Source organism: Pteropus vampyrus, unplaced genomic scaffold, assembly GCF_000151845.1.
Source record: "Pteropus vampyrus isolate Shadow unplaced genomic scaffold, Pvam_2.0 Scaffold232, whole genome shotgun sequence".
NCBI classification, from domain to species: domain Eukaryota; kingdom Metazoa; phylum Chordata; class Mammalia; order Chiroptera; family Pteropodidae; genus Pteropus; species Pteropus vampyrus.
In genome coordinates this window covers 1,564,717-1,577,027 of record NW_011889013.1, presented here as the reverse complement: position 1 = coordinate 1,577,027, position 12,311 = coordinate 1,564,717, and the positions used below count along the sequence as shown (strand labels likewise).

Genomic DNA, 12,311 nt, shown 5'->3' with positions numbered 1-12,311 from the left:
GGCAGGATGTAGATGGCTGCAGAGGAGTGGAGAGGCCGAGTAAAGGGGCAGGGAGGCATGGCATCAGGGTTTGGGGGCAGAAAGAGACCCTCCTGGTAAGAAAAGAAAGTCACAGGTGAGACTGGATGCAGGAGGAAGAGGCGGATAGAAGGGTCTTTAAAACCAGGCAGAGGAATTCAGATCTGGTTTGATGGGCAAAGCAGAATCCCTATCAGTAGCAGCCTAAATAGAAACACCGCAATGAATTCTCATGAAGTCTATGGGGCCTAAAATATGGTACTATGTCTAAAGAGAAACCCAAGTTTGGATGGAAGGCAAAGTTTTTGTGAGCACATTAGTCTGAGGAGATTCAGGACAAGCTATCAGAGACTCATCCAATGTAGAAAACCATCAGAAACTATGGGGAGCTGTTATGGACAGCCCACGAGTGGAGAGTTCGCTGACTATATGGATGACAAGCCTGAGGGGACTGAGTGTGACAGCTGTCAGACTCACCACCGTCACATCATCCCTAAACTCTTGGCTCACTGACGGGGAAGGGAGGGCAGAAGTTCTCATGGACAAGGCCTGTCCCCGGAAAGAGATTGAGGCAGCCAATCCAATGTGCTGTGTTTCTTGAACGTTTTGGGGGCCCTAAGAAGTGTCTTAAAATTTTTTCTAAACATAAGATGCAGAAATTTAGTGACCATAATCCTAGATCTCAAAATACTGGAGCAATGAGTAGAAAAATAAAAACTGGGCAAACAAGCATCCTAAAAATAGCCATATCCCATAAATTGTACAGATAATTGAATACAAGTGATTATAGTGTAATTCAGCCCACAGAGTGTGAGGCTGAACGAAAGCCAGAAAGGCGAAAACAGAAGCCAAATTGCGGTAACTAAACTATTCCCTAAAGGTGATGGGGAGCCAAAGAGAAATTGAGGCAGGGTGGGAAGGGGAGCTGTGTTGTATGAGGGAGCTGGGCTGAGGACAACCTGAAAGAGGATGAGCCTGAGTACAGCTGAGATTTATGAAGACAAGCGTCACCACTCAAAAAGACCAATGGCTTCCTCTGGTTATGTCTGGGAATCAGTGATAATGAACCACGGTGACCACACCTAGGCTGAGATGTAAGAAGCAAACGCTGAAAGGGAGGGGTAATTTGGCAATGCAGCTCTAAGTATCTTAGCAACCACTGCAAAGAAGAATGAAACAGCTTTCCTAATAACCCCCACCCCTCCCCTGCCCCCCAGGAAGAAAAGAAAATGGGATCTCCTTAGAAAATAATGAAACTGACCATCCCTTTCTACTCCCTTGACCCACTCGTCACAAGTGGCTGCTGCCCAAAGACTGGTCTCAATGGCGGCGAAAGGGAACTGAAAAAATCTCCCTGCCTCGCACTCCATGCAAGACCCAGGAAAGTAAAGACCAGCCTCCGACGATGATGGCCCTAGTGGTTCGCAACCCTTGAGTTCTCCTTGATTACAACATTTGGAGTGAATCACAAAATCTGGAGGAAATTACTTTAGGGAACACTAGACCAAAAAGAAAAAGAAGACCCGCCTAGCAACCCACTCATTTTCCTATAGGAAGCATGGAGGGGAAGGATTAGCAAAATAAATATCAGGATGGCTTGAAACAGTCTATCTTTCTTACAGAACTTTCAGAAACATACATAAATAAAAATGGAATACTCAGAGTTTTGAATCATTATGTTAAAAAAAATTGGCTTGGTGCCAGACTGTGAACATTCGTGAACATGGAATTTCATGAATGAAAAGAATTTTAGATATGTCGGCCAAAACGAAATGATCTTATCACTAGAATCATTTTTGGTGGTCTAAATAAAACAGAGGGAAAATGTAATTATAATCATTTATCTATTCGAAAGATAACTTTTTTTTGTTTGTTTTCATTACTGAAATGGAGAAGAGTCATCCCTATGTGTAGCAGATAAAATACGCAGCCAATTGTAACCCTGACATTTTTGGAAAATTAAATAAACGGAACAGGTTGGTTTTGTTTTTCTGAAAGCTCTGGGAAGGCATCCATGATCAGTGTCAATCTGGCATTCAAATTCAGTTGGAATAAAGCTGACATCAGTTTTTGTGTTGCATGCATAGGCAAGAGCCAGACTTTCTTTAAAAACATGAACTATTGTTTATGCACATCGCAGTGCAAGCTTTCCTGCCTCTCACTTCTATAACTTTACGATGTTTTATCGATGCTGAGAAAAGTGCCAACAATGCTCCAAATAGTGATTTGAAATAAACAAAACCAAAATGAGTAGCGCCAAGGCCTCAGCGGCACAGATAGAATTAACAATTCTGTACCTGGCCTAAATTACAAAAATCACTGCCTGCAAAAGACAGGTGTCTGAAATACCTATTCTTTCTAGCCATTAGTTACTGAGAATCTACGATGTGCCAGGTGTGGAAATGGCAGAGAACATGCATAATCTCCCTCAGACCTCACGAGAAATCCGCCAGGCAGAATTGCTATCTCTATTTTCCAGATGAGGAAAACAAGGCTCAGAGAGGCACAGTGACTTCTTCCAGTCTCACAGCATCAAAGGGTAAAGCAAGATTCTGAAACGGGGATTGCTGGGGTCTTACACAACACTAACGATGAGCTTTGGTGAAAACGGGGCCCTGATAAAAAGCTACTACAAAATGAATTGACGAAGTTATTCTCAATTAACTAAAAACGAAGCCAGCATTCATTTTGCTGATGGTTATCTCACTATGTATATGAAATTCTACGTCCTCACAGTTTAAGCCCATCACTTAGTTTGATATTTAAAAAAAGCACCATTTACAAGATTGAGAGGCATAGCGGGTAGGACTTTCACGTACTGGTGGTGCTGTGGTTACAGACGGTGTCGGAGGCCAGAACTACGGTTTCAATCCTGCTTGAGCGAGATGCTCGGTTTCCGGCTCTGCATCCGAGCAGCAAAGCTCTAAGCACAGGGCCTGATACGTGGCGAGTGCCCGGTACGGGTCAGCCGCATCACCTCCGCAGGCTGAGCTGGGAGACCACAATCCAGAGCACCCAGCACACTGACTAAGCTTTAACGAGTGTCTGTTTTAAACGAGGGTGCAAATGAGCCAACGCCCTTAGTCTCTGTGCTCATCACCATGAAATGATAGGGAAGCGAAAGTCCGTGCCCTCAGGGAGCCCCGGCGCTTAGCAACCAGATCAGAACGAGAACACTGAGGAACCGGCTCAGGAGAGCACAGACCTGCCGGCCAAAGCGAGCGAGCTGCGGGTGCAAGGAGGGCTGCAGGGGGCAAAGGGGGGCCGCGCATTTGTGGGGAGACGTCCCTGAAGGCCAGTCTGGAGGGGGTCCTTGAAGGGAGCTGCTCAGGAAGGGCTGGGGTACACTCCTAGAAATGGGGCCTTAAGGAATGAGACAGAAACTGGGAGGATGGGCATGACAGGGAGAGCGGGAGCTGGCAAGCAGAATTATTTGATTCTACTCGACCACAGCTAGATTGCATAAGCACCCGGAGATCAGACTGGGCCTCATACATCTCTGTGTGTTTCCTGCCCAAGATGGTACCCGAACAGTAAACACAGGCTAGAGAGATGGAGGGACCACTTGGAAGATGTTGGGGAATGATAATAGGTAAGGTAGGGTAGGTGAGGTCACTTCAGTTTAGTAAGACCTGAACAAATGGAGAAAGTGCCACCACAGAGGATGACATACTCAGTCGCACCCTCCTCTCACGCATGTCACTGAGCATCTTGTTTAATCAATCGTATCTACCTACCTACCTACCCATCCATCTATCTTTGAAAAGATAACTACACTGATTTTGTGTGGAGGCCTAGTTAAGCTAATTTTTCCAGCCCAAGAGAAACGGATCAATTGTACTTATGGGAATATAAACTTATGGCCGGGGATTGACGCCCAACTCTGTGAGCAAATCCCCCAAATCCTCTGCACTTGAATATCTCACGTGCAAACCAAGAACAAGGCGTAGCTCACAAACTGCCAGAGCTAGATTATGTCAAGGGCCAGTCATGTCGTGGTTTACAGAGCGTCATCAGCTATTTGGGCCTTTTAATAGGGTAAATTCCGACAAGGCCACATCTAGGTTTTGCCAGTTTTGTAGCCTAAGCCCTTCACATTTGGCCTAGTGTACAGGAGGGATGCAGGGAAGATCTGAAAAACTGACCCGACACTTCCCTAAAATGTCAAACGTGTACTCTGTGGCCACCACTGGGTTCCTGGGATGACATTTTCCTGCCCAGGTCCCTCTCCTTGGAATGCCTGTCCCACACCTCCAGTCGATCAAGCATCAAGCAGCAGAGAGGTGTCCCAAAGCCAGGCTTTCAAGCTCTGCTCCCAGAGGACACAGAGGCCCGCTGACAGGTACGACCACCTGAAGATGCTGATCAGGAAAGGCTGTGTTTGGAGCGGAGCTGTCCCGCCTGCAGTCCTGCACTCACAGCGTTCAGCCAGCCCTCCTTACACACCCCCGCTACGATCGAGGGAGAGAGGACATTCAGAAGGCTGGTTGGCATACCAACTCGACAAATACGTGCTGACCGCCTTCGCCTCCAGACCCATCCGGGACTCTCTTCCTCCTTCCAAGGTTTTAACCACAGCATGCCATGACTCAGCTGAGGAAGCCTTCTTGGAAACAGGAGCATACCTGAATCAGGGCAATATGATGCCCCCGTCCACTGTCATCCACACAGGATGAGTGCCTGACTTCCTAAAGGATCTTCGGACCTTCCAGGTCTCCGCCATTCCAATGACGGTCACTCTCCCCACGCTGCAGTCGTGTTTCTGAGGCCTTTGAAACTGTCAAACCTTCCCACCAATCCCAAGCCCCTTCCTGATCCTTACCTTGGACCTGTTTCATTGCAGGTGCTTTCAGCCACACAAAACTTGCATTTTAACACACAGGGTGTTACTTCTTCTTCCTTTCCTTGTGCCAGGAAGGCATGACCAGTTTTAGTACCCTATCAAATATACGTTGGCCCTCTTACCTTGATTTGCTGTCAAGCCGATGACGTGTGCCTAGGTTAAGGGAGTAAGAATTATAGGGGCTCTTGGTGCATTCAAAACACCATTCCAATAAGACTCTCACTGGTAGGAGCTACTTTTAAAACCAAAGAACATTCTGCAGGCTGAGAAACAGAAAAGATGAGTTACCAAGTTACCATTTGAGGAATCCAGTCATCTTGACGTTTCCCCTGGGGCTCGCCTCGGCAGCAGCTAAATACAAACCTCAGATTCTTGTATATATTCACATTCCCCTCCGGCCAAAACTGGGGGAAAGTGGTATGTCAATGGGAACATTACAGAACAACCTTAGAATGTGAATGTCAAATCCTCCTGCTGAAAAACTCAGCGACGAAGCCGGACTGACACCCAGAGAAAAAGCACTGACGCCAGAAGGCCACCTGCTAGAGTATATATTCCAATGGATTAATTCCAGGGGAAATAATTACATAAGACGTAGGCCAGTTTCTTGTCTCTGCCTCCACACGTCTGTACTCTAGGACTTACTGTCCTCGTGAAGGGAAAAGGTCTGCAGAAAATCATCCCCTGCCACTTCCCCAATGTCTCCGAGAAGGAAAAATGGAAGGTATGAGATGGCAATGCCTACACAGCAGAAATCCTCATTATCTTCTCCTCTTGCACAGGGTCCCAGTGAGAACAGATGACGGAGGGGGAAGGGCAGAGGGGCTGAATGACTGGGACAAATGAGTGGAGAGCGAAGCCGCAGACAAATGAGTGGTGTGAATGGATGAATACATTCCATTCACACCTTGAAAGAGCAGCCAAAGCCCCATTTACTTGGCAGGAAGTAAGAGTCGCTCCCGCTTTTATTTCCAGACATGAATGAATTCATCAGTTCCCAAGCCATCGCAGGTTAAAGTTCTCCCAACTGTGGAAAAGCCTGATAACCTGGGCTCCTGAGAATGTCACTTGTTATACGGTGACACCAAGGAAAGATCGCGCGTAAGAGTCCCACATAAACGCGGCTGATGCTGGGTTGTTCGCTGTAATGGGCCAGACCACCATCAAGCCCCAAGCGAGACTCCCCTTCCTTAAAATGCTTTCCCCAAAGCTGCTGCAGAGGGACCAAACTAAAAGCCCACCCCGCTTTCGGATGCTGTTAAAAATCCACAAAAAGCAGACAATGGGGAGCGGGGGAGGCAAAGCAGCGTCTGGATCATGCATGCAAACATGCATTTAACATGTACAGACGACCAAAATAAGCCATGCTCTGGGGCTACGGTGGTGAGCAGGCCTCTCCCTAGGCCCGCAGGGAGCTTACAAGCTGCGTGGGCAGGTGGGAATAAGACAGGCAATCAAGATGCAGCGATCAGCTTTGTAGAGGAAGCATGAGTGAGACACTAACGGAACAGCCGGCCCTCTGCCTTTCACCCTGGAGAAGGTTTTACAGAGCAGGGTCATCCGAGCCGGGCTTTAGGAAGAGCCGGAGGTGAATGCTAAGCTGTAGGAGGGAAGTGGCCTGATGTTTCAGGCTCTAGATCAGAAACAGCCACGAAACTTTCCAAAAGTCGATTATTGCAGAATTCCATTCCTGGCCCAGATTCTTCTCCGCCTACAATCGTCTCATGTCCCCTGTGTGCACAAGTACATCTACACGAAAGCCATGACACTGATGGAGGATTCAATATCTCAATATGGAAACATTTAGATTACGAAAAAAACAGTAAGCAAGCTCTGAACTTGGAGTTGTAAGACCTCAGAGTTCAAGTATGGCTACCGATTTTACTGTGTGATTCTGAGTCTTTCGGTTTTATCATCTCTAAAGCAGAGATCAGACTGTATCACAGGACTCTACGGGATCAAAGGAGAAGATGTATATACAAATGTTTTTTAATTCTAATGTACTATTAAACTCTGACAGTACTATTTCTGAGGGAAATCAGAAATCATGCAGCTTTATGCGGTTAGCAGCTCTGACTGGAATTCTGTTGCTTAAAATACTTGGCAAGTATTAAGAAGTGAAAAGGTTTAGCCCAAGCTGGTGGCCCCGCATGACCGCCCCTCAGTGACTCCAGAACGACATTGTCACTCCTAGGCTCCACATCTACAGAGCTGTCCTTTTATCAAAGTTCGCTTCCCACACTGCACACGAATAGCTGGAGACTTTATTAATATTCAGATGCTGATACGACGCATCTAGGAGAGATTCTCAGACTCGGCATTTCTCAGACACTTCCAGTGATGCTGCTGCTGCCGGTCCACAGAGCCCACAGTGCATGGCAAGAAACTGAGGGGTCACCAAGCCCCTTTCAAACCAATGAGTGGCTGTCCCACCAGGTGAAAGTGTATTCGGTCACCCAGCTGAGGCAGCACTTTATTTTTATTTTATTATTTTTAAGCGAGGCAACCCTTGGTTGACCTCACAGACTGCAAGGACCTTGTCAGCTTACAATCCCTAATTTTTTTAATTTTTTACACCTATAGCACCTGGTCTTCCTAGGTGGTCTCCCGTACAAGTGCTAACCAGGCCCGACCCTGCTTAGCTTCCAAGATCAGATGGGATCGGGCTTGTTCAGGGTGGCATGGCCGTACGCGGCAGCCCTTTTAATTTCTGGCTCTTCCCTAACTTCCGGCACCCATTCTCCTATTTACCCCAGGCAATCATCATTTCCTCAAACCAAAAGGCTTCATGACACAATAAATCATCCTTCAGTCACAGACTGGCGATGAGACATTTTCAGGTCCAACCCGGCTTAGAATAGCAGCACAAAGTCCAATCCTGATACAAAGCTAGAGGTACTAAGGTCTACCCACCGCCAGCATTATCAGCCTCAGAACTGGAGGGGGAATTTAAAAATCGGCTTTGCATTTTGTAACAGCAAAGGTCATCACCTGACCGCCACTCATCAGTGGGCTACTTTTCCTTATATTATTTTGGTAAATGATCATATATCTAACGGAACTTATAAATGCCGTGGTGTGATAAATGCCCCATGTCTTCCCTTGTCTGGCACAAAAAAAGTTCAGGTGCTCAAATATTTGCGTAGTAAGTGCAGGGGAAACATAAATCAGCAATGACCATACTGACCGCCTGCGTGCCCTGCATGCGCCTTGCAGTGGCCTCGGAGCTGAGGAAGCGATAATGAATGAGGCAGAGCTGCACCCGGGCCGCCAAGGCAGCTGGGTGCGGACACTGCTAATACTTTATGTCACAATCTCACTTCCCAAATCTCGCAATAACATACGAAACAGGTATTAATATCACACACTGCAGATGGGGAAACAGAGCAGCACAGCAGTGCGAAGAAACGCGGGTTGCTATCACAGGTAGGTTTCTGTCTATACCAACCGCAGAGGGTTTTCCACCCAGTAACCAAAACACAGTGCCGCTGGCCCACTAGGAGTTCCGTGAGCTGGAGCGAGCATTCTCCTCACTAAGATTTTCACAAGACTGACGTGAAGCATTAGGTGGCAGGCCCTGGAAGACAGTAAAGAAGGGGCCCAGAGAGCCAGCACGGTCCCCTGGTGTCTCACTCATCTCGGCTGCAGCCCACGAGGCCCTGTCTTCTTACACCACCCGGCCATGTGTCATACACAGAGAAAAGAGATGCAGCAGAAGTAATGTGAGCTGGTAGGAGTGGGGTCTGGATCCCAAATCCACGGCTTATCAGCTGTGCTGTGCCTTTAGCTCCTCCCAAGTCTCTGCCCCAAGGGTGGCGATGGCACCTGCAAGGGGCTGTTGGAAAGAGGACGAGAGGCGACGCGTGTGAAGTGCTTAACATGTTTAAGTGTCCGGCGCACAGTGGACTTCTCACAGATCTAAGCGCTCTTCCCCCTTACTGGGGCCCCTGTGTCGCTTCTGCAGTGGGAAGGGCACCAAGTCACTCAGGTACTGAGAACAGAGAACGACTTCAACACGTCAAGTCAGCAAAAGGACAACGCCAGCGGCCATCCAAAGTCACAGTCCGACGACTGAGGCAATTACAAGTGACTCTCTGCCCTAACTTGGAAGGGGACAGAAGCCATTAAGAAGATGAGATGCCTTCTTTGTAAAATTAACAGACCTGCAAGTCAAAAGAGATGAACGGAGCCAAGTGACAGGAATGCGGATGGGGCCTGGCGAGCAACTGAGAGGGGCTATTTAAAACGTCTTGCATTTTCTCCCAGATGCGTTTAACGCTCTGAAGGTGATTCACTTTGGGGGCAGGTGGGAGGGTGTCAGAGGAGAGGGTTAAACCATAACGATTACCCAGGAACCGATGTGGAAAGAACAGCGGCCCCCAACTCAGATGGGGCTGGGTCCTGTGAGATCTGGCGCTTGTCAGTGGTGTGACCCTGGCCTCACTAACCGTCACAATCCATCCTGTAGTTACATTAGGTTTTAACCCCTTTTAGAAAAAAATAAGTGCAGCTTGCCGCCAATGTTAATTTTACTTAAACGCACTCTTTGAGGCTGAAGCAGATCTGACTGGTTGCCACGTGAAAATAAAATGTGAAAACTGTTGTTGGAGTTCTTTCTAAACAGAACTTGTCTCTAATCTTAATGTAACAGAAACGTGTACATAAATCGGATTCATCAAATGAATCTTTGGCTGACAACTGCTCGAGAACGGTGTTAACATCACACGTAGGAATGCTTCATTTTCTAGGATTTGGCTATTTTCAGTGATCGAGAATGACTATATTTTGTAAATGGAAATACTGCTACTAAAAACAGAATGCTATAAACAGAATGATGTCATTTGTTTCCAAAGACTATCAATATACTAGAGCGATGAGAAAATAATAATAAAAGCGAGATATTTCGGGGCAAACTTTGGGGGTGAGGTTAGTGTTATAATCGTGAGTTAACTCGGGGTAAACGCTGCAGCTGCGAGTATTCCCGGGGCAAATGGGATATGGGTTAAATGAGATAACATACAAAACATCTGGCAAAAAGTGAGCACACGATGAACGTGGCCGTTAACCGCCCGTGCCCCGTGCCCGGAAGGCCCACACAGGGAGCAGAAGGCTTTCGAAACAAGCTGCGAGCTGGCTGATGTGCACGCTGGGCCTGATGCTGGGCTTGAAGTCCTGTTGCTACTGGTTCCAGAAAGGTTCCTAAAAATATCACGAAGCCGTGGCATAGGAAGATTTTTAAAAATCAGTCCTTAACTAGGTTTCACAGAGATCCCAGGAACATTTTTAAACCATTGTGCTACATTTCAAAGTTAAAAATATTAAGTTTCGGAGCTGGACTATATGAAACAGAAAATGATATTTTTACCGTCTCACGTTTGCCTACCAAAAACCTTCCTTTTAATTCCCTGGATACCGACAATCAAAGGGACTGCTAGATTCTCCTGCAATGAGCCAAGGGGCCACCTTGCTCACCTCTGGAACCGCAGCCCAGCAGTCTCCTGGGAGCTGGTCGGCCTTTCACCCCTCCAGCTCATCTCTTCTCAGATCCTCAGACCTGTTGAAACCGGGCCGCCTTTTTCCGTGTACAGTCTTGCTCAGGGTACCAACTTCTCACGGGACAACACGCACCCCACTCTGAGTGTGGCACTTCCTACTAAGTGAAGATCTATGTGGCTGAAGACCAGATAAAGTTGATGTTTGCATCTAGATGCTTCTCTGTAGGAAAAACAGGTGTCACTGTTTATGAGTCACCCCAGCTCTGTGAAAACCTTTCTCGATGAAGTCCTGCTCCCTCCCGGGGCAGAGCTCTGCAGGGGGGTGGTGAGCGTGAGCCCCCACACTAGTTAAATGATCATCCCCTTCACCTTCCTCTTTCCTTCTGCTAGGCCGAGGCTGTCACCCTGCAGAGCAGAAGCGAGTGGCTGATCACTTGTTACATTTCCCTGTTCTAGCCTCAAATATTAACCGCCTGCCCTTCTCACATCCCGCATCTAGGAGGGATTTGCGGCTCTGGTCCACCTTACACATTCCTTCTGCTTTTATTTTAAAGCCCTTTCTTTGTAATCCTTCACGTGCCTCTTCAGAGAATAAGGGTGACTGCACAAAGAGTTTAAAAGAAAAAAAAGAAGCCAGCTTCCAACGCAGGGAGGACTCGCCCCCACAGAGGCCCTGCCTGCCTCTCCCTTCAGACCCCTCCCTGCCCTGTGGTCGTGTTCTGTTTTCAAGGTTAACTGATGTGGTTCAGGGAGTGGGGGAGAGACAAGACTTCACTTCTGCCACTCAGAAGGGTGGAAAGGAAGACCCCACACTCTTGAAATCTCACCAAGGAATCAATATGAGTGCAACTGGCGGTGGACAGCCACGTGGCGGTTCAGTCTGTGGTTTGAGAAATTGCACTAAAGGGACGGAGAGTAATAATCAACTATAAACACAGTTACCATTTAGTGAGCGCCAACTATGTGCCAGGCACTGTACCGGATTTGTTCATGTAGATTATCTTTTGAAAGCTGCCGTCTAGTTGGTTAAGTATGGCTGTCCCTACTTCACTAACGAGAACCTGCCCAGCGGGCAAGCAGCACAGCTGGGATTCAAAGCCAGTCCGCCTGGAAGCCCAGGCTCCTCGCTGTCAGCTACAGAGCACCTCTCAGCAGAGTGGGGCCCTAGAGAAGCCCCTGGAGTCCTATTGCTCCCTGACCCCCACCCAGAGGCTTAAGAAGGAGGATTCCAGGCTCAGGGCTCACTGCTCTCAGAGACAAGGAAACAAGGAGCACACAATGTCAGGAACCGCAGCTCTAGGAAAACAGCACGTTTCTCCTGCAGAAGCCCAGAACCTGGAAGAAAGGGCGCACCCAAGACAAACTTGACTGGTTCACCTGCCACACACATTTTTAGACCAGCCCAGCGCAGCTGAGAAAGAGCGGGAAAAGTAAACCTGGCCAGGTGACACAGCCTGCAGTTCACCTGGCCAGAGAAGGAGGTGTTTGGCCCAAAGCGTCACCCAACTGGGAGATGAAGTACCTGGGTCCAGTGCCAGTCCTCTGCGGGAGCTTGAGCAAGTCATTCCCCTTCTTTGGGCCACCAAGTACTCACTGCCAAAACAAGGGGGGTTGGATGGGTTGACCTTTAGGGAACCAGCCTGCGCTAACATTCTTGGACTCCAGGATGCCCACCACATGACAAAGAGCTAGTTGATGATGATAGATCTTGGGTAGCCAACCCAGTGCTTTAGCCCGAGGATCTGGAAAGGGAGCAGGCTGCATTCACGAACACCTCTTCGGCAGCAGGAAGATAATGTGTATCCTTCCAACATGACGTACAACACGGATGAAAACCCAAAGTAACAGGGGGGCAGGACGAGCTCTCACTTTCAGGGGCCAAGCATCATTTCTGGCCCCAGAGAATAGTCACGGGTTAAATGTTTCCCGAGTGCCTCGTCTTCAGCCTTCTCCAT

At 48.0% G+C, this 12,311-nt stretch overlaps 1 protein-coding gene and 1 pseudogene across 3 annotated transcripts in view; both read right to left on the bottom strand.

Moving 5' to 3' along the window:
• ASAP1 (ArfGAP with SH3 domain, ankyrin repeat and PH domain 1) overlaps nucleotides 1–12,311 on the bottom strand; it is a 300,508-nt gene that overhangs the window by 194,043 nt on the left and 94,154 nt on the right. The gene's annotated exons all lie outside the window — the stretch shown is intronic.
• LOC111728842 lies at nucleotides 7,436–7,554 on the bottom strand (annotated as a pseudogene).